At 45.3% G+C, this 21,475-nt stretch overlaps 1 protein-coding gene and 1 long non-coding RNA gene across 9 annotated transcripts in view; both read left to right on the top strand.

The window, feature by feature from the left end:
* Positions 1–13,525, top strand: part of LOC144341087 (uncharacterized) — a 40,889-nt gene extending 27,364 nt beyond the window's left edge. The window contains exons 2-3 of the long non-coding RNA XR_013417688.1: positions 10,100–11,487; positions 12,954–13,525. This is a non-coding gene — a long non-coding RNA (uncharacterized LOC144341087). The remainder of the gene's footprint in view (positions 1–10,099; positions 11,488–12,953) is intronic.
* The window catches only part of FAM193A (family with sequence similarity 193 member A), a 201,260-nt gene that overhangs the window by 39,872 nt on the left and 139,913 nt on the right, over positions 1–21,475 (top strand). The gene's annotated exons all lie outside the window — the stretch shown is intronic.

Below are 21,475 nucleotides of genomic sequence, written 5' to 3' on the forward strand. Positions count from 1 at the left end.
GTTGTGGAAGTTCGAGAACAGGAATAGTAGTGCTCAGTCAGGGCTAGGCATGAAGGAGGATCAGGAGCATGGACTTCATGGGGAAATCGTTTCGAAGATGCAGTTTATTAAGCAAATAATAATTGAGTTTTTAAATGTGTTGGGCATTTGTTAGATACTGGGATTTTTTTTTTTTTTCTTGACATGGAGTCTCGTTCTGTCACCCGTGCTGGAGTGCAGTGGCGTGATCTCCGCTCACTGTAACCTCTGCCTCCCGGATTCAAGTGATTCTCTTGCCTTAGTATCCTGAGTAGCTGGGATTACAGGCGCCTGTCACCACACCTAATTTTTGTATTTTTAGTAGAGATGGGGTTTCACCATGTTGGCCAGGCTGATCTTAAACTCCTGACCTCAGGTGATCCGCCTGCCTTGGCCTCCCAAAGTGCTGGGATTACAGACATGAGCCATCGTGCCCGGCCAGATACTGGGATCGTAACATTTAGAAGAATTATGCTCCCTGCCCTTCACGAGTACACACCATCAGCCATAAAGATGGGCCCTCTGCCCTTCACTGGTGGACACTATCTTCCCTACATGTTCTTGTGTGTTGCTTGCCATGGTCAAATTACAAGGACGTGTCACATGGAGTGGTCTCTGCCCTCAGGAGGCTTATGTCTCAGGTGAGTTAGACAACAGTGAGGGATGCAAGTAGCAGCAGTCCAGGACTCTAATAGAAGAGAGGTCAGATTCCTTATAGTTCTTTTGGCACTACTGAATGATATATGCAATAATTCTGAGTAGCTGTGGCACACACCCAGTTATTTTTTATTTTTTATTTTATTTTTGAGATGGAGTCTCGCATTGTCGCCCGGGCTGGAGTGCAGTGGCGTGATCTCAGCTCATTGCAACCTCCACCTCCCAGGTTCAAGTGATTCTCCTTGCCTCAGCCTCCCAACTGGCTGGGATTACAGGCATCCCCCACCTCGGTGCCTGACTAATTTTTTTGTAATTTTAGTAGAGACGGTGTTTCACTGTGTTGGCCAGGCTGGTCTTGAACTCCTGACCTCAAGTAATCCTCCCGCCTCAGCCTCCCAGAGTGCAGGGATTACAGGCGTGAGCCACCGCGCCCGGCACACCCAGTTATTAATATTAGAGCAGGATGCAGTGGCATGCACCTATAGGTCCAGCTTCAGGGGGCTGAGGCAGGAGGATGGCTTGAGCCCAGGGTTTTAAGGCTGTATTGCACAATGATTGTGCCTGTGAATAGCCATTGCACCCCAGTCTGGGTGACATAGTGGCACTTGCTGTTGCTCTGCCTCTGTCTCCCAGGCTGGAGAACAATGATACTATTGTGACTCAGCCTCTTGAGTAGCTGGGATTACAGGTGTGCACCAACTGGTAATGCTATGGTGATGCCTGGTGAGACCTTATTTCTTAGAAGCAAACTAAATCTGAATATCTAAATACTAGTAGCCAATGCTTATCAGACACTGTTCTCAACATTTATATATGTGTGTGCTTCTAGTCCTCAAAGTAATTTGTAGTAGGTGCTGTTGTTACCCCAGTTTTATGCTGTGGTAATAGGCACAGAAAGGCAAAGGCCTTGTTCAGCGCTTTGGGCTAAAGGGGCTCATGGAGATACTGTAGCAGATACAGAGGCAGCAGGAATAGTGATGTGCCAATTCTCTGACCAGTCTTTGTAGTTTAGAGCCAGTAATTGCTGTAACATATTCACAAAGCAATTTCTTGAGATTTACATTTGGTTGCTTGGTTTTCTTACAGGTGTTCATTTTAAAGTTACATTATCTAAGGTTTTAGTTGACATGAGGACTAAAACACCTGACTTTCTTTGAGAATATTATGGGGTCCATGTAATATTTATTCCAGGTAGTTACTGTTATTACTACTTTTTTCTTTTTTAAGACGAAGCCTCCATGTGTTGCCCAGGTGACATATCATACCTTACAAGATATTTTTGGTGTTAAACATTTTAATTTTCAACTCCATGAAGTAAAAACACATTGTTAGTGCTTGGGACTATTGTGTTCCTTAGAAGACCCGTTAAACTTTCTAGACCTGAAAATTTCTTTGTGGTCATCGGTCTAGGTTTAATGTTTCTTGCTGAATCAATTTTGACAATCTGTTCACTCAATTAAAAGTGTTTTTTTTTTTTTTTTGGAGACGGAATCTCACTCTGTCACTGAAGCTGGAGTGCACTGGCATGATCTCAGCTCACTGCAACCTCCACCTCCTGGGTTCAAGCGATTCTACTGTCTCAGCCTCCTGAGTAGCTGGAATTACAGGCACCTGCCACCACACCTGGCTGATTTTTTTTATTTTTAGTAGAGATGGGGTTTTGCCATGTTGGCCAGGCTGGTCTTGAACTCCTGACCTCAAGTGATCCACCTGCCTCAGCCTCTTGAAGTGCTGGGATTACAGGCGTCAGCCACCACACCTGACCTCTGATTCATTAACTTCTGTTTTAATATTTAGTAACAACTGGTGGGCGCCTGTGGTCCCAGCTGCTTGGGGGGCTGAGGCAGGAGAATGGTGTGAACCCAGGAGGCGGAGCTTGCAGTGAGCAGAGATCGCAGCACTGCACTCCAGCCGGGGCGACAGAGCGAGACTCCGTCACACACACAAAAAAATTTAGTAACAACTCATTCCCATCCTATTTAGGGCATTTCTGAATTGATTTCTAATCTTGAGCTGTTCAAAATAATACTAGCAATTAGAGCTATGAACTTTAAGCACAGCATTGGCCAGACATCTAAAGTTTTGTTATACTGTATAATGTTCTCAGTTTTGTTGTTTTTCTGAATCTGTTCATTCAACAAACATCCATTAGCACATTATTATGTACTGGTTACTGTGGTAGCTACTGGGAATATAATGACTATCCCCTATCCCTCTCTTCAGGTACTAAATATTGTTAGGACTGTAACTGTAGATTTATTTCTTCTGTTTTTTGTTGGTTTGTTTTTGAGACAGGGTCTTGCTCTATCACCCAGTGGTGCAGTCAAGCTCACTGCAGCCTTTACTTCCCAGGCTTAAGCAATTTTCCCACCTCAGCCTCCTTGAGTAGCTGAGACCACGGGTGCATGCCACCCTGTCCATTCCTAGTAAAGTAATCTGTTACTTACAGTATTTTTCTAATTTTAATTTTCTACCCATGCGTTTATTTTTTTGCATTTTCCTGCTTTATTTTGCTTGTGTTTGAAATTTCATCATCTTAATGATAATAAATAGCTGCCATTTTGACTAATGATTACTATGTGCTAGACTCTGTATCAAGCACTTGATTTACCATATCTCATTTGATTCTATGGCAACCTTCTGAATAGGTTTTTTTTTTCCCCCTCAATCCTCCATTTACAAAAAAGGAACTGAGGCTTGGAGGGGTTAATTCTTGCTTAAGGGTAAACAGTGAGTTTTCTTCAGTCATTCTTATACTGCCTGTTTTAAGGACAGTTGACCCTTGAACAAAGCAGGGGTTAGGGATGCTGACCCTCTTGTGCTGTCAAAAATTTGCTTATACCTTTCAACTCTCCAAAACCTTAACTACCAATAGCCTACTGTTGACCAGAAGTCTTACCAATACTATAAACATTCGATGAACAAATACTTTGTTTCTTATAGGTATTAGCTACTGTATTCCTACAATAAAGTAAGTTAGAGAAAATAAAATGTTTACTGTTTATTAAGTGGAAGTGGATCATGATAAAGGTCTTCATCCTCATTCTCTTTACATTGACTAGGTTGAGGAGGAAGAGCAGAGGTTGGTCTTGCCATCTCAGGGGTGTCAGAGGCAGAGGAAGTAGAAGGGAATGCAGGCACACAGTGTAACTTTATTTTTGTTGAGGCAGGGTCTCGCTCTGTAACCCAGGCTGGAATGCAGTGGTGTGATCACGGTAAATGAGATGGAGGTCTTGCTTTTGTTGCCCAGACTGGTCTTGAACTCCTGGCCTCAAGCGGTCCTCCCATCTCAGCCTCCCAAAGTTCTGGAATTACAAGTATGAATCACCACTACGCCTGGCCAGCAGTATATGTTTTAAATTAATCCAGAGCGTACCTTCAGATGATAGCATGACTGGGTGCGGTGGCTTATGCCTGTAATCCCAGCACTTCGGGAGGCTGAGGTGGGTGGATCACGTGAGGTCAGGAGTTCGAGACTAGCCTGACCAACATGGTGAAACCCCGTCTCTACTAAAAATACAAAAAAATTTGCCAGATGTAGTGGTACATGACTGTAATCCCGGTTACTTGGAAGGCTGAGGCATGATAACTGCTTGAACCTGAGAGGTGGAGGTTGCAGTGAGCTGAGATCGTACCTCTGCACTCCAGCCTGGGTGATGGAGTGAGACTCTGTCTCAAAAAAAAAAAAAAAAAAAATGCTGTCATAATACCACTTCACAGTAGTACAAGAACCTTGTACAGTATATTGCCAATTCCTCCCTTCATCCTTTGTGCTATTGATGTTACACATTTTGCTTCTACATATGCTATAAACACATAGTACATTGCTATTTTTGTATTTGAAAATCAATCTTTAATTGCACTAAAAGTGCAATTAAAAATAAGGCTGGCTGGGCGTGGTGGCTCACACCTGTAATCCCAGCACTTTGGGAGGCTGAGGCAGGAGAATCACTTAAGCCCAGGTGTTGGAGACCAACCTGGGCAACATAACAAGGTCCTTTCTCTACAAAAAATAAAAAATATTAGCCAGACATGATGGCACTTGCCTGTGGTCCCAGTTAGGAGGCTGAGGTGGAAGGATTGCTTAAGCTTGGGAGGTTACAGCAGCAGAGACCAGGGATCATGCCAGTGTGCTCCAGCCTAGGTGACAGTGAGGCCCTGTCTCAAAAACAAAACCAAAACAACAACAACAAAAAAAAGTGAAAACACTGATTTTTCAGCAGTGAGAATGACTGTTATTAAAAAGTTAAAAAATAACAGATGGTGGTGAGAGAAAAAGGAACGCTTATACACTGTTGGTGGGAGTGTAAATTAGTTTAACCATTGTGGAAGACGGTATGGCAATTCCACAAAGACCTAAAGTCAGAAATACCATTCAACCCAGTAATCCCATTATTGGGTATATACCCAAAGGAATATAAATTGTTCTGTTACAAAGACACATGCATGCATGTGTTTATTCAAAGACATGGAATCAACCCAAATGCCCATCAATGATAGATAGATTGGATAAAGAAAACATGGTACATATATACCATGGAATACTATGCAGCCATATAAAAGAATGGGATCCTGTTCTTTTCAGGGACTTGGATGGAGCTAGAGGCCATTATCCTTAAACTAACACGGGAACTTTTATATTCTCACTTACAGGTGATGAGAACACATGGACACATAGAGGGGAACAACACACACTGTGGCCTATCAAAGGGTGGAGGGTGGGAGGAGGGAGAGGATCAGGAAAAATAACAACTGATGGCTACTAGGCTTACTACCTGGGTGAAGAAATAATCAGTACAACAAACCCCTGTGATACATGTTTACCTGTGTAACCTGCACATGTACCCCCAAACTTAAAAAAATAAAATGACACATCCCCCCATTTTGGAGCTAGGGTCTGCTGGGAAGTGTTGGATCATGGGGGTGGGTCTTTATGAATAACTTCATGATTGCCCTCCCCATGGTAATGAATGAGTTCTTGCTTTGTTAGTTCACTTGAAATCTGGTTGTTAAAAAGAGTCTGGGGCCTCCCCGCTCTATCTCTGGCTCCTCACTCTCTTGCCATGTGATACATTTGTTCCTCCTTTGCCTTTTGCCATGAGTAAAAGCTTCCTGTGGCCTCACTAGAAGCTGAGCAGATGCTGGTGCCATGCTTGTATAGTCTACAGAACTGTGAGCCAAATAAACCTCTGTTCTTTATAAATTTTTTTAAAACCCACTGATTTGGCTAGGCGCGGTGGCTCACGCCTGTAATCCCAGCACTTTGGGAGGCCGAGGCGGGCAAATCACAGGGTCAGGAGATCGAGACCATCCTGGCTAACACGTTGAAACCCCGTCTCTACTAAAAATAAAAAAAACTTAGCCGGGCATGGTGGCGGGCGCCTGTAGTCCCAGCTACTCTCAGGAGGCTGAGGCAGGAGAATGGCGTGAACCCAGGAGGTGGAGGTTGCAGTGAGCCGAGATCGTGCCACTGCACTCCAGTCTGGGCGACAAAGCAAGACTCCATCTCAAAAAAAAAACAAAAAACCCCATTGATTTATTTTATTCCATTTTTGGGATTGCCATTTCTTTTGTAGATCTAGGTTTTGGTCTGATACCGTATTCTCTCTTTCTGAAATGTTTTCTTTCTTTCTTTTTTTGGAGACGGAGTCTCGCTCTGTAACCCAGGCTGGAGTGCAGTGGCACAATCTTGGCTCACTGCAACCTCTGCCTCCCAGGTCCAAGCAGTTCTCCTGCCTCAGCCTCCTGAGTAGCTGGGATTACAGGCGCATGCCACCACTCCCAGCTAATTTTTTGTATTGTAGTAGAGATGGAGTTTCACTGTGTTGCCAGGCTGGTCTCGACTCCTCAGGCAGTCCGCCTGCCTCGGCCTCCCAAAGTGCTGAGATTACAGGCGTGAGCCACCATGCCCAGCTTCTGAAATACTTCAATGTTTTATGTGGGTTAGGTATGCTGGCAATAAATTTCCTGTTTTTGTTTGAGAAAGTCTGTCTTTCTCCTTTATATTATTTATTTATTTATTTTTATTTTTTGAGATGGAGTCTCGCTCTGTCTTGCTCCAGCTCAGGCTAGAGTGCAGTGGTGCGATCTTGGCTCACTTCAAGCTCTGCCTCCTGGGTTCACACCATTCTCCTGCCTCAGCCTCCCGAGTAGCTGGGACTACAGGTGCCCGCCACCACGCATGGCTAATTTTTTGTATTTTTAGTAGAGATGGGGTTTCACCGTGTTAGCCAGTATAGTCTCAATCTCCTGACCTCATGATCTGCCTGCCTCAGCCTCCCAAAGTGCTGGGATTACAGGCATGAGCCACCGCGCCTAGCCCTTCTCCTTTACTTTTAAAAGATCCCTTTGCTGGGTATAGAAGTCACAGTTAAAAGCTATTTTTTCCCCCAGATTTTAGAAAAATTACTCTCTTCTGGTTTTTATGGTTTCTCACAAGAATCCTGCTGTAATTGTTTTTGTTCTTCCATGTGTAATGTTTCTTTTATCCCTAGCTGCTTTCAATCTCTCTTCTCCTCCCCCGGCCCCCATTCTTTTCAAGACAAGGTCTTGCTCTGTTGCCCAGGCTGGAATGCAGTGACATGATCACAGCTCACTGCAGCTTCGACCTCCCATGCTCAAGTATTTCTCCACCTCAGGCTCCCTAGTAGCTGAGACCACAAGTGTGGTCTAATTTTTTAAACTTTTTTGTAGAGATGAGGTCTTGCTATGTTGCCCAGGCTGCTCCTGAACTCCTGGGTTCAAGCAATCCTCTCACCCCAACAAGTGCTGGGATTACAGGCACGAGCCCCGCTGTACTTGGTCAGTGTTTGTTTCCTTCCTTCCTTCTACCTCCTTCTCCCTCCTCTCTCTCTCTTCTTTCTTTCTTATTTTCGTATTCTTGGTTGAGCCTGACTTTTGTCCTAATTAGTTGTGTATCCGGTTGTCTTTTGTTTTGAGAAGTGAGGAGTGATAGGACCAGGTGTTTGTTTTGTTGTTGTTGTTGTTTGTTTTTTAACGTTCTCTGTGCTGCTTGGATCTGCGGTTTGGTGTTTGTCATTAATTTTGGAAAATTCTCAACCATTATGTTTTCTGCTCTGTTTAGAGTTGGCCTGAGTTTATTATTTGATGTGTGTTATGCAGCACAGGCTTTGAATTTTTGTAGAGGCGGCTTGGATCTAGGATGAGGAGTGTTTTCCATGGCAGTGTTTGAAATTCTGTTTTTTTTTTTTTTTTTTTTTTTTGAGACGGAGTCTCGCTTTGTGGTCCAGGCTGGAGTGCAGTGGCCGGATCTCAGCTCACTGCAAGCTCCGCCTCCCGGGTTTACGCCATTCTCCTGCCTCAGCCTCCCAAGTAGCTGGGACTACAGGCACCCGCCACCTCGCCCGGCTAGTTTTTTGTATTTTTTAGTAGAGACGGGGTTTCACCGTGTTAGCCAGGATGGTCTCGATCTCCTGACCTCGTGATCCGCCCGTCTCGGCCTCCCAAAGTGCTGGGATTACAGGCTTGAGCCACCGCGCCCGGCCTGAAATTCTGTTTTAAGTCTTCTTTCTTTCTTGTGTTTCACAGGCGGTTTCTTTGCATATTCTTCTCCCAGCTGTATTCTGCTGTTGGCTGTTGTTTGAAGCTTTTTGACTTGGAAGTGTGTAGTGATAGTGGGGTGCAGCCTCCTTTTTTGGTTAAGGCTCAGTTTGTTGTTGTTGTTGTTGTTTTTTGAGATGGAGTTTTGCTCTTGTTGCCCAGGCTGGAGTACAGTGGTGCAATCTCAGCTCACTGCAACCTCCGCCTCCCGGGTTCAAGCGATTCTTCTGCCTCAGCCTCCAAAGTAGCTACAGGCACCCGCTACCATGCCCAGCCAATTTTTGTATTTTTAGTAGAGACAGAACCCTGTCTGTATTTCAGCATGTTGGCCAAGCTGGTGCCAAACTCCTGACCTCAGGTAATTTGCTCGCCTCAGCCTTCCAGAGTGGTGGGATTATAGGCATGAGCCACCGCGCCTGGCCGAACCTGAGTTTTAGACGTGTCTAGTAACCCTGGACTTCAGAGGTGCGGCTGTCTCAGCTCCGCCTTTTCCCTGACTCGCTGTGTAATCTTGCCCCTTTTGCAGAACTAGGTCCCTCCTCTCCCTCTTCCCTTCCCCTAGTCACAGTAAGTGTTCACCAAAGCCTTCCCCCCCCCGCCCCGGCCCCCCACAAATTAGGACTTTTGTTTCTGAGTGGAGGTTGAGAGGAAGGATTTGAGTGGAATTTCTTGCCCCTCCTTCCTGGCTCCTGGTCCCCTCCCTGCGTTCTGCACAACTGTCTGTGATTCTTAGGGCTCTTTCAGATCTTTTCAGTGATTGCGTCCTGAGTGCCACGGAGAAAGAGCCTGTGAAGTAGTGCAGGCTTTCCCAGTTTCTGCAGCTGCCAGAAATTGTCTTGACAGCCTGTACTCAGCCTTTTGCAATTTGTCTTTTATTCTTGCCGAACTCTTCTTACCGGTGTCTGATTGTGTCTACCCCAGGTGAGTGGATGTGTTTTCTTTCCCTGACAGCACTTGAGATTATGGGCCAGTGTTTGTTCTGTAACCTCAGCAGGTTCAGAAACAGTCATAGATATGAAGTTAGTCTGGCTGTTTTGCACTGTAAGGGTGAGCAGTATGCTCGCCCAGCTCTCTTCATCCTAGTGCAGAAGCCAGAAGCAGCCATGTCTTGAGGAACAGAAGTTTTTTGGTGTAAGTCCAGTTTACCAATTTTTTTTAATGATTAGTGCTTTTGGAGTCTCAAGAGATCTTTGTCTACTCCAAGATTGGGGAAACTTTCTCCTTTGTTTTCTTCTAGAGGTTTTGTAATTTTAGCTGTTATATATGTATAGGTTTGTGATCTATTTCAAGTTAATTTTGGGTATGGTGTGAGGTGAAGTTGGAGGTGTCCCCCCCTCCATATTCATATCCCGTTGTGTATCATTTATTGAGAGATCTCTCCCTGTGGAATCACCTTGTTCATTTGTCCAAAATGTATTTCTTTAAAGAACGTTTCTTAAAAAAATTAGCCGTGCGTGGTGGCTTACACCTGTAATCCCAGCTACTCAGGAGGCTGAAGCAGGAGAATTGCTTGAACCTGGGAGGCAGAGGTTGCAGTGAGTGAGGATTGTGCCACGGCATTCCAGCCTGGGCGACAGAGTGAGACTCCGTCTCAAAAAAAAAAGACCCCATTTCTAAAGAATATTTCTCACTGTTACTGTTATATACTATAAAAATGCATAAAAGTAATGTACAGGTTTGCAAATTAATTTGACCCCTGGTATAAGCACCATTCAGATGAGGAAATAGAACATTACCAGGACTCCAAAAGCCCACTAAAGGCTACTACTCGATTACAGTTTCCTTTCTTTTCCTTTCGTTAAACATACTAAACAGCAGGGTGTGGTGGCTCACACCTGTAATCCCAGCACTTTGGGAGACTGAGGTGGGTGGATCATGAGGTCAAGAAATCTAGACCATCCTGGCCAACATAGTGAAACCCCCATCTCTACTGAAAATACAAAAATTAGCTTGGTGTGGTGGTGCGTGCCTATAGTCGCAGCTACTCAGGAGGCTGAGGCAGGAGAATCGCTTCAACCCGGGCGGAGGAGGTTGCCATGAGCGGAGACCGTGCCACTGCACTCCAGCCTGGTGACAGAGCAAGACTCTGTCTAAAGGAAAGGGAAAGGGAAAAAACTAAACATCTCAGCACTATAGTTTTGCCTGTTTTTGTACCTTATATAGATGGAAGCATCCATACTGAATAATCTAGGGTATACAACTTGTCTCACCCAGCAATATTTGAAAGATTTATTTGTTTTGAACTTAGCTATGGTTTATCCATTTTAATTCCTATGTAGTATTTCACTGTAGAGATGACCATTCATTCTACAGTTTATGGGTTATTTCTAGTTTGGGACTGGCATGAGTACTCTTGTACACGTATTTTGGTGCATACAGGACTTATGAGGAAAGGTAGATATCCAGAAAAGGAATTACTGGGTCACAGTCTTCATGTAATGCCTGTTTCCCAAAGTGGTTATACCTATTTTCACTCTGCCAGCAGTGCTTGAGAGTTCCCATTGTTTCATGTTTTTGGTTGAGCATGGTTTGTGTCCTAATTTTTTATTTCAGCCTCTTTGGTGGGTAAATGGTGGTACTATGATTTAATTTATCTATGATATGTAACATCATCTTTTCGTGTGTTTATGTCTATAGACCATTTGGGTCATCTGTTGTGAAGAACCTGTTCAAGTCTTTTGCCCAATTTTTTCAACCAAGTTGTGTAATCTTTTTCCTATTTTTCTCATTTTTCACGTTTTTTTGGTCATTTTTTTCATTTTCTTAATGTTTATCTAATAGAAGTTTTAAATTTTAGGCTGGGTATGGCGGTTCACACCTGTAATCCTAGCCCTTTGGGAGGCTGAAGTGGGCAGATCACCTGAGGTCAGGCATTCAAGACCAGCCTGGCCAACATGGCGAAACTCCATCTCTACTAAAAAAACAGAAATTAGCTGGGCATGGTGATGGGCACCTGTAGTCCCAGATGCTGGGGAGGCTGAGGCAGGCAGAATTGCTTGAACCTGGGAGGTGGAGGTTGCAGTGAGCCAAGATTACGCTACTGCACACCAGCCTGGGTGACAGAGCGAGACTGCATCCCTAAAAATAAATGATTTTTAAATAGTTGAATCTGGGCTGGGCGCAGTGGCTCATGTCTGTAATCCCAGCACTTTGGGAGGCTGAGGTAGGCAGATCACTTGAGGTCGGGAGTTCATGACCAGCCTGATCAACATGGAGAAACCCCATCTCTACTAAAAATACAAAATTAGCCAGGTGTGGTGGTGCATGCCTGTAATCCTAGCTACTCAGGAATCTGAGGCAGGAGAATCACTTGAACCCAGGAGGCAGAGGTTGCAGTGAACTGAGATTGTGCCATTGTACTCCAGCCTGGGCAACAAGAGCGAAACTCTGTCTCAAAAAAATATATGTATGTAGTTGAATCTGTTGATCTTTTCCTTTATGCTTTAGTGCTTTTGGTGTCTGTCTTGAAAATGTTTTCCTTTACCCAAGGTCAAGAGGATATTATCCATCATCTTTCACATTTAGGTCTATAATTATGGAATTTATTTTTGTGTATGGTGTGAGATGGGGCCCAATTTCATTTTTTCCCCTGATTTGGGTATCTAGTTGTTCTGTGTTAACTTTAAAAGGCCATTCTTTCCATAGTATTGTAGAATGCCATCTTGGTTATAAATTTAGTGTCTGTGTATCATACGTTGATTCTATATTGTTCCTTTGTCTATTTTTCTTTCTTTCTTTTTTTTGAGACAGAGTCTCGCTGTGTCGCCCAGGCTGGAGTGCAGTGACGTGATCTTGGCTCACTACAAGCTCTGCTTCCCAGGTTCATGCCATTCTCCTTCCTCAGCCTCCCTAGTAGCTGGGACTACAGGTGCCCGCCACCATGCCCAGCTAATTTTTTCGTATTTTTAGTAGAGACGGGGTTTCACCATGTTAGCCAGGATGATCTCTATCTCCTGACCTCGTGAACCACCCGCCTCGGCCTCCCAAAGTGCTGGGATTACAGGCGTGAGCCACCGTGCCCGGCCCCTTTGTCTACTTTTCTATCCTTGGGTGGCCAGTACTGCATTCTCTGAATTACTATAGCATTTTTTGTTGTTGAGAAGAGGGTCTTGCTCTGTTGCCCAGGCTGGAATGCAGTGTCAGGAGGATGGCTCATTGTAGCCTCAACCTCCTGAGCTCAAGCAATCTTCCCACCTCAGCCTTCTGAGTGGCTGGGACTACAGGGGCACGCCACTATGCCTGGCTTATTTTTAAATGTTTTGTAGAAACAGGGTCTCCCTCTGTTGCCCAGGTGACCTTGAACTCCTGGGCTCAAGCAGCCCTCTCACCCAAGCCTCTCAAAGTGCTGGGATTACAGGAGGGAGCCACCATGCTCAGCCTAGTATAGCTTTTTAATAAGCCTTAATAGTCACTCTGTATTGTTCTTCATGAGTGTTTTGGCTATTCTTGGCCCTTCACAATTTTGTATGCTTTATGTGAAATTAAACTTCTATGTCTTAGTTCGTTTGTGTTGCTATAAGGAATACCTGAGGCTGGATAATTTTGCTCCTGGTTCTGCAAGTTATATAAGAAGCATGGTGCTGGCCGGGCGGGGTGGCTCAAGCCTGTAATCCCAGCACTTTGGGAGGCCGAGACGGGCGGATCACGAGGTCAGGAGATCGAGACCATCCTGGCTAATACGGTGAAACCCCGTCTCTACTAAAAATACAAAAAACTAGCCGGGCGAGGTGGCGGGCGCCTGTGGTCCCAGCTACTCGGGAGGCTGAGGCAGGAGAATGGCGGGAACCCGGGAGGCGGAGCTTGCAGTGAGCTGAGGTCCGGCCACTGCACTCCAGCCCGGCGACAGAGCGAGACTCCGTCTCAAAAAAAAAAAAAAAAAAAAAAAAAAAAAAAAAAAGAAGCATGGTGCCGCATTTGCATCTGGTGAGAGCCTCGGGTTTTTTCCACTTATGACACAAGGAGAAGAGGACCCAGTGTGTCCAGATGACATGATGAGAGAAAAAGCAAGAGAGATGGGGAAGGAGGTGCCAGGCTCTTTTTAACAGCTAGCTCTCGGGGAACTAATAGAATGAGAACTCACTCAGTGCTGCAAAGACAGCTTCAAGCCATTCATGAGGGATCTGCCCTTATGACCCAAGCGCTTCCCATTAGGCCCACCTCCAAAATTGGGTGTGATGGCACATGCCTGTGGTCTCAGCTACTCAGGAGTCTGAGGTGAAAGGATCGCTTGAGCCCAGAAGTTCAAGACTGGCCTGGGTGACCTAGCAAAACATCGTCTCTACTAAAAATACACAAATTAGCCGGGCGTGGTGGTGCATGCCTGTAGTTCCAGCTACTTGGGAGACTGAGGCAGGTGGATCACTTGATAGCCCGGGAGGTGGAGGTTGCAGTGAGCCAAGATCGTGCTACTGCAGTCCAGCCTGGGCAACAGAGTGACCCTGTCTCAAAATATGTAAATAAAAGAAAAAAAGTTTAAAAAGAAAGAACTGGGGTGGACAACTCTGAAGGAGTTTGCTAGAGAAAGGAAAAGATAGGCAGTGAGAAACTGGGGCAGAAGTGCCACTGAGAGGAGATCATTGTGTTTCTTCAGAATGGGAGACACAGCATGTTTGCATCCTAATGGAAGTGATGCAGGAAAGAAAGAGAAACTGATGATATGAGAAGAGGATGGAATCAATGGGGTGGTCCTCAAGTGGTGACAGGGTGGGGTCTGGTGCACGTGGTTGTGAAGAGGTAGTTGGAGGACGTTGGAAAGGAGGGCACAGGCGCAGGTCTGTGGATGTGTAGGAGCTGTGAAAACTACTGCCAAGTGCTTTCCCAAAAGATTGCTGGCACTCACACCACCCTCAGCAGTCTGTGAATACCCGTCTTCCTTCATACTCCTCAGCACGGAGTGCCATGTCCCTGTTCTTCCCTACTGGGCACCCTGCTCTGCACTGACCAAGCTGGAGATCCCCACATCTACTCCACAGCTCCCCTTCCTCTCAAGTTCCCTCGTTAGGCTCAGGGACCTTGCTCCTTTCCTTGTGTCCTGCCATGAAAGTTCCGGTGCCTCCTTACCTTAAGTCATCTCCTCATCTTTTGAATTATGTGGACCATAAAATTTTTAGTCGTCAGCTTGGTGACTTAGCTTTATCAACATTGTATTACGGGAAGGAGAGGATTCTATAAAAAAGCAAGTATTCCCTGTGGGCGCCACTGTTTTAGGTCACTGGCTAGCCTCTGGTTTGGCTGTCCTTGGGCCAGATGCCTCCCTGCTGCTAGGGGAGCACAGGTGATGGTGATGGACAAGGTCCCATCACAGAGGTGTGGGTGACTTGGGGCTTGTCAGGTGTGCAAATGACTACTTTGGAATTGCTTCAGGTCAGTTAATTTTCAGATGCTACCTACCTATTCCATTTATTGTCTCTGAATAAAAGCCATTTTCAGCCATTTTTCTATTTAAGTAGTTTTATTTTTCCCTCTGGTCATTTCTGGGTATTGCTGTAAAGACTGTTAATACCTTATGCAAAATGACTGGTTACTTTGATTTTTCAGGAACCTTCAGAGATTGAAGGGGATACAAACTGCAGTTTGAGAAGTTAGCCCTTTTATACCAACTTTTTATTTGACCTTAGTAGATTAATTTTACTTTAAAGATTGGCAAAGAACAGTATGTTAGAAAGACATGTAAGTCTGCTGCTATTAATAAATTCAAGCTGTTTTGCTCTTTTGCTGTATGGAGCTTGAATGTAGAGACTTGAAGTATTTTGTAGATACTTGTTGTGCTGTCCCATGACAGAGCAGGGATACGAAACTTGCCCTGGCATCCAGACGTGTTCTGAGGCTGGCTCAGACATTTGTTTTCTTCTGGATAAGTAGCATCAAAACAAATAGTAATTATGTTGTTTAGTAGACTTAGAACATAGCAACCACATTTGTATAGGAAAAACCACATTAGTAACATTATGTGGAGAAAAACATTTTATGTAACTATAGTTCCAGCAAATGCCACTATGCCTTCATTAATGCCTTAAAACCATCTTATTTACATCTATGGAACCACTGGCCATTTAATAGGGCAATTCAGGGGCAATCATTAGAAACAGTTGCAGTTTTCATTAGATTTTTCTCTTTTTTTTCTAATATGTAAACTGAAATTAAAAGTAAATCCTTCAGAGTTCATTCTTTAAAAAAAGTAAGTCCTGAGGAAAACTGTTATATTAGCTATTTAAAAGGATGCTGTAATAATGTAGAATCAATCACTGTTCGCTGAATTTTATTGAGTTTCCATGGAAAAGCCTTGAAATTATAAATTGCTGAGTATTTACTCTGTAAGATTACAGAAATTATTTATCACAGAGCCCAAAATACTTAAGGTAGTCTTGTACCTAACTCATGATATGATTGTTACCAATCTCTTTGTAACCACTGAGAAGGAGGTTTAAGTATTGATGTTAGTAATTGCTCTCCAGGCAATGCCTTTTGCTCAAAGAACCTGCATATGCTTTAGGAAAGCTGAGTTCAGGAAAGAAAGGGAAAAGGGCACAGATATTTTAGTGACTACACATAACAGTGTTCCCTGGACTTGAGTGCAGGTAGCTAATAAAATATCATGTATAGGCTGGTCTTGGTGGCTCATGCCTGTAATCCCAGCACTTGGGGAGGCCGAGGTAGGCAGATCACAAGGTCAGGAGTTTGAGACCAGCCTGACCAACATGGTGAAACCCTGTCTCTACTAAAAATATAAAAATTAGCCGACTGTGGTGGCACAGGCGTGTAGTCCCAGCTACTCAGGAGGCTGAGGCAGGAGAATCGCTTGAATCCGGGGGGCGGAGGTTGCAGTGAGCTGAGATCGTGCCACTGCCCTCCAGCCTGGGCAACAGAGTGAGACTCCATCTTAAAAAAAAAAAAAGAAAAAAAGATCATGTATAAAAATGCAGAAAATTGGCCAGGCACGGTGGCTCACGCCTGTAATCCCAGCAGTTTGGGAGGCTGAGGTGGGCAGATCATGAGGTCAGGAGATCAAGACCATCCTGGCCAACGTGGTGAAACCCTGTCTCTATTAACAGTACAAAAATTAGCTGGGCGTGGTGGCTCCCGCCTGTAGTCCCAGCTACTCGGGAGGCTGAGGCAGGAGGATCACTTGAACTCGGGAGGTGGAGGTTGCAGTGAGCTGAGATGGCGCCACTGCATTCCAGCCTGGTGACAGAGGGAGACTCTGTCTCAAAAAAAAAAAAAGAAAATTGTGGTTGAGGTAGACAAGACAAAGCGTAGATTATTGATTTGGACTAGTCATTTCAGTTCCCTTAGCATTTACTGGGTGCCTACCGGATGCTGGGTGCATTATGGACATTCATAATGTTGAGTATCTAATGGGAAGATGGATATGTGAAAGATAATTTTGTAGTATAATGAATATATGATAGTCTATAGAAAGTGTAGAAGTTGGCCAGGTGCGGTGGCTCACACCTGTAATCCCAGCATTTTGAGAGGCTGAGGCGGGTGGATCATGAGGTCAGGAGATGGAGACCATCCTGGCTAACATGGTGAAACCCCATCTCTACTAAAAATACAAAAAATTAGCCAGGCGTGGTGGCAGGCACCTGTAATCCCATCTGCTTGGTAGGCTGAGGCAGGAGAATCACTTGAACCTGGGAGGTGAAGGTTGCATTGAGCCGAGATCATGCCACTGCACTCCAGCCTGGATCACAGAGCAAGACTCCCTCTCAAAAAAAAAAAAAAAAAAAAAAAAGTGTAGAAGTTGTACAGGAGTTGTTGTAATTAGCTGTGTGTGACATGTATTGATTGAAGGGTAGGGAGCAAAATTCAAAAAAAAGTTACCATAGTGGGGTTTGAAGGGATGCCTCGCAGTTGTCTCATAAAGGAAGGGCGGGGAGATTGGTGTTTTAGGGAAGCAATTAGCAAGTATGAAGGAAGGAAGAGATAAAGCCACATAGTTGGATGGGGTGGGAGTGTGGAACTGTAAGAGTTTCAAGTGGGTGATTTTGCAAGAACACACTGACCAAGGGCCTGGTGTATCCTGCTTGATCCTTTGCTGAGGACTTGATCTTTTTAGGCAGCAGGAACAATAGAAGGGTTTAAGGCAGAGAATGTTCTGGTCATAGGTACAGTGTGAGGGGGTTTTGACAGGAGATGGAGGACATGTGGGGAGCAGACAGCCCTGAAGGCCAGTCGACAGGAGGTGGCAGTGTCACCAGCACGGGGCCTTTGTTTTGTGTGCCTCCTGCTTTAGCCTTCGTGGGGTGGTCTAATCTGGGTTGTGCTACCGTTACCGGAGAGGATATTGCTTTTACTGTTTTTTTAGCCCTAAAATGCCCTTTTTTCTTCATGTTTATAAGAAGTTTATCTGTAAAGTATTTTTAGTAAGTCTGAGTTTTCATGTTTAATTTGGAATTTCATTTTGGAAACAAATTTCAAAACTAGAATATAAGCCTAGCAAGAAAACAAACGCTATTATGATTTAGTGTCTTTTATGATACACACACACACCTCCCACCCCCATGCACACAGGCCACAATCACTGGGTGGTAGAAAATCAGTTTATTCAGAAAAGGTAAAATACATCATAGATGTAGAACTCAGCTGTTAGTAGTGTTCCCAAAGTGTTTTCAGCAATACTGCCATCTTAGCCATATGTCCATATTCTCCTATGCAAAAATTTCTGAGTTATCTTGGTCCCTTACATGGATATATATACACATTTTATGTATTTACATATTTCGTCTATGTGTGTGTAGGCTTTGGGGGATGATACTAGTATAACGTTCATTCTGGGGTGTGTGTGTGTGTGTATATGTTTTTTTTTTTGTTTTGTTTTTTGAGATGGAGTGTTGCTCTGTTGCCCAGGCTGAAATGCAATGGTGCGATCTCCGCTCACCGCATCCTCCGCCTCATGGGTTCAAGTGATTCTCCTGCCTCAACTTGAGTAGCTGAGATTACAGGTGTGCACCACCACACCTGGCTGATTTTTTGTATTTTTAGTAGAGACGGGGTTTCACCGATTTGGCCAGGCTAGTCTTGAACTCCTGACCTCTTGATCTGCCTGCCTCGGCCTCGCAAAGTGCTGGGATTACAGGCATGAGCCACCATGCCCAGCCTGGTACATTTATTTTTAAAAATATGAATGTAACTAGACTTCTGCTTCCAAGCAAGAGGTAGTAACTAAAAGTGGATTTATCTTCCTCCCTCAAACAATGAAACAAAACACAAAATGTACCAAATAGTAGTTTTCCAACATTGGACCACAGGCAGGCAGGACAGTGATCCCTGGGAGAAGGAGAATAACCGCAGCAAGCCCCAGCGTTGCCCAGGCTTCCTGCCTGGAGAGAGTCTGAAGGTTAGGACTTGGAGAGCTGCCCAGACCGAGCCTGAGGATCTCCTTGATTGAGAAGGCTGAGTTGAGACTTTGGGGAGGCCAAAGTAAATTTGCAGAGCAGAGTACCAGAGCGGAGAGAACTGCAAAGAGGCGAAGGAAGAGCTCTACATAGGGTTCTCCCCAAGCCCAGTTGAGGGCTCGTAAGCACGTGCATGTGGGGAAGCTCTCTGCGCCTGGGCTAGCATCCTGGAAGTGAGGAGCGGGACAAACCTAGGAGCTCACACAGGGCCAGGAGCAGTGTGTGTTCCCACCAGCCATTGTGGGAAAATCTTACAACCTGCAGGACCCTGGGTGGCAGCTCAGGGGGATATTGCCTCAGTTGTGGAGAAGAGGAAAGGCGCTCCTATGCTGCCTTACAGAGCCTATAAGCCCTAAAAGGACCAGACTCTTCCCAAACAACCCTACTATGGCCCACGACTAAGCTCAGAAACTGAAGGAATGAAAAAATACCCAGCACCTGACGCTTCATGCTTGCCCCTGGCTCTTCTTCTCCTCTCACACCTGACAGGTGGCTCCTTCACAGCCTTGTCCACTTTCCTTCCCGCAGCCCTGGTCCAAGCTGTTGCCGTCTGGCTCCTAAATTGCAGATAGTCGTTTCTTCCCATTCTCCCATCCCATCTCTCTGCACGCAGCCTCAGAGTCACGCCTTGACTTGAGTGGCCCTCAGCTCTCCTCCATCTCCCCTTCTGCTCTTGCCAGCCCAATGCCAGCCACTGGGCTCCCCACAAGGTACAGCCATGTGGGTTTCAGGGGTCTCCCCAAGGAGACCCTCACTGGCCACCAGATTAAAGGGCACAGATCCTCTTTGCTGTTACGTTTTTCTCCTTATCGATGTTTAATTAGTTAATATTTTTCATGTATTTGTCTTATTTATTGCCTTTGTCTTTGACAGTTTTCTTCACCATTGTGCTCCCAGTGCCTGGACCAGTCCCTGAGCATGTGGTGGGCTCAGTAAATCCTGGATGACTGCTGAATGTCCGGGAGCTGAGCTGTGTGCCCTCTAGTCTCTCTGGTCATTTCTGGCTCTTAGATTATGATTTCAGGCTTGGGGACCTTTGGGTCTGTAGAGCCCAGCATCTCATTCTGTGATTAAAAGGGCAGGCCAGAAAGCTCTGATGGGTGTGGCTGTTCTGCCAGCAATGGGAGCTGTTTTCTAAGACCTGAGGGAAAGAGATGGCTTTATATGGGAGTAAATCAATGTGCTTTTTTTTTTTTTTTTGGGTCATCATTTAGGTTTTTGGGATTTGTTGGTATGGAAAAATACATGGATTCTCATGGTACTCAGTGGTTTGAGTAGTCTGGCGCTCCCTAGGACACTGTGGGGAGGTAGGACCCAGTTCTCTGCCCCTGTGCCCCGAACATTCAGCTCAGGATGGCTGCTGAGCTGGGTTCGGGAAAACTCTGAACCCTGTGGATGTAACAGGAGTCAGCAGTTTTGATCACTGGGTCATGGAAACGTGAGAATATACATGAACATCTTTTGAGTCTTGCTGGTGTTGTCATTCATTCTTTCAATCACTAATTCATTTACTTATATATTCAGCCCCTTGTTTAAATATGTGCTTCCTGCCAGTCAGCAGGAAGTCTTAAGAATGGAGCCTGGTGTCCAAATGAGAGCCCTCAGTGGCCGTTGAGGGGCCAATCTGTCATGCACACGGGGTCCTTTTGAATACCACTGGGTGGCGGGATAGGGAGACAGCTCGAGGCTGTGGGAAGAGCTGTGGGGCTGGCCGGCCTTGGAGAAGCTTTTGGGTGGAGATGGAGACTGAAAAGCCAGAACAGCCTCAGCCATGTCTGCTCTCTTCTCACCTGGCATGTCCTGCAGCAAGGGCACCCCACATGGCAGGAGAGACCAGCGGGGGTTCTCTCACCCCTCCACCTCACTGTGTGCCCTGGTTCTGGCTGCCTCTGGAATGCCAGGCGAGGCTTCCCTTTGCCCTGCTCCCTGGGAGTGCGTCTCTCCAGCCTCTCCTCAGAGTTCAAGGGGGGCTTCCTCCTAAGGTGCAGAGGTAGCCCTGTGTGAAGGGCCCGTCTTAGGATTGGGTTGATAGGGGTTAAAATCTTGTGTCTCCCCCCCCAGCCCCACACTTGCTGACCTTGGGACTTTACCCCCATTTCCAGGCGTGTGAGACTCAGTTTTTTTCTTTTTCTTTTTTTATTGTCTTTTTTTTTTGAAACTGAGTCTTGCTCTGTCGCCCAGTTTGGAATGCAGTGGCGTGATCTCGGCTCATTGCAGCCTCCACCTTCCTGGTTCAAACGATTCTCCTGTGTCAGCCTCCTGAGTAGCTGGGATTACAGGTGCACACCACCACGCCCGGCTAATTTTGTGTTTTTAATAGAGACAGGGTTTCACCATGTTGGCCAGGCTGGATGGACCGATTCTTTCTTTCTTTCTTTCTTTCTTTCTTTCTTTCTTTCTTTCTTTCTTTCTTTCTTTCTTTCTTTCTCTTTCTTTCTTTCTTCCTTTCTTTCCTTTTTTCTTTTTTTCTTTCTTTCTTTCTCTCTTTCTTTTCTTTTTTCTTTTCTCTTCTTTCTTTTCTTTCTTTTCTTCCTTTCCTTTCCTTTTTCTTTCCTTCCTTTCTTTCCTTTCCTTTCTTTCATTTCTTTCTTTTGACACAGGGTCTTGCCCTCTCACCCAGGCTAGAGTGCAGTGGCATGATCACAGCTCACTACAGCCTCAACTTGCTGGGTTTTAGCAATCCTCTCACCTCAGCCTCCCCAGTAGCTGGAACTACAGGTGTGCACCACTACGCCTGGCTAATAGTTGGATATTTTGTAGAGGCGAAGTCTTGCTGTGTTACCAAGGCTGGTCTCAAACTCCTGAGCTCAAATGATATCTCACTTCTGCCTCCCCAAGTGCTG

This window comes from Macaca mulatta, chromosome 5, assembly GCF_049350105.2.
Source record: "Macaca mulatta isolate MMU2019108-1 chromosome 5, T2T-MMU8v2.0, whole genome shotgun sequence".
Lineage (NCBI taxonomy): Eukaryota > Metazoa > Chordata > Mammalia > Primates > Cercopithecidae > Macaca > Macaca mulatta.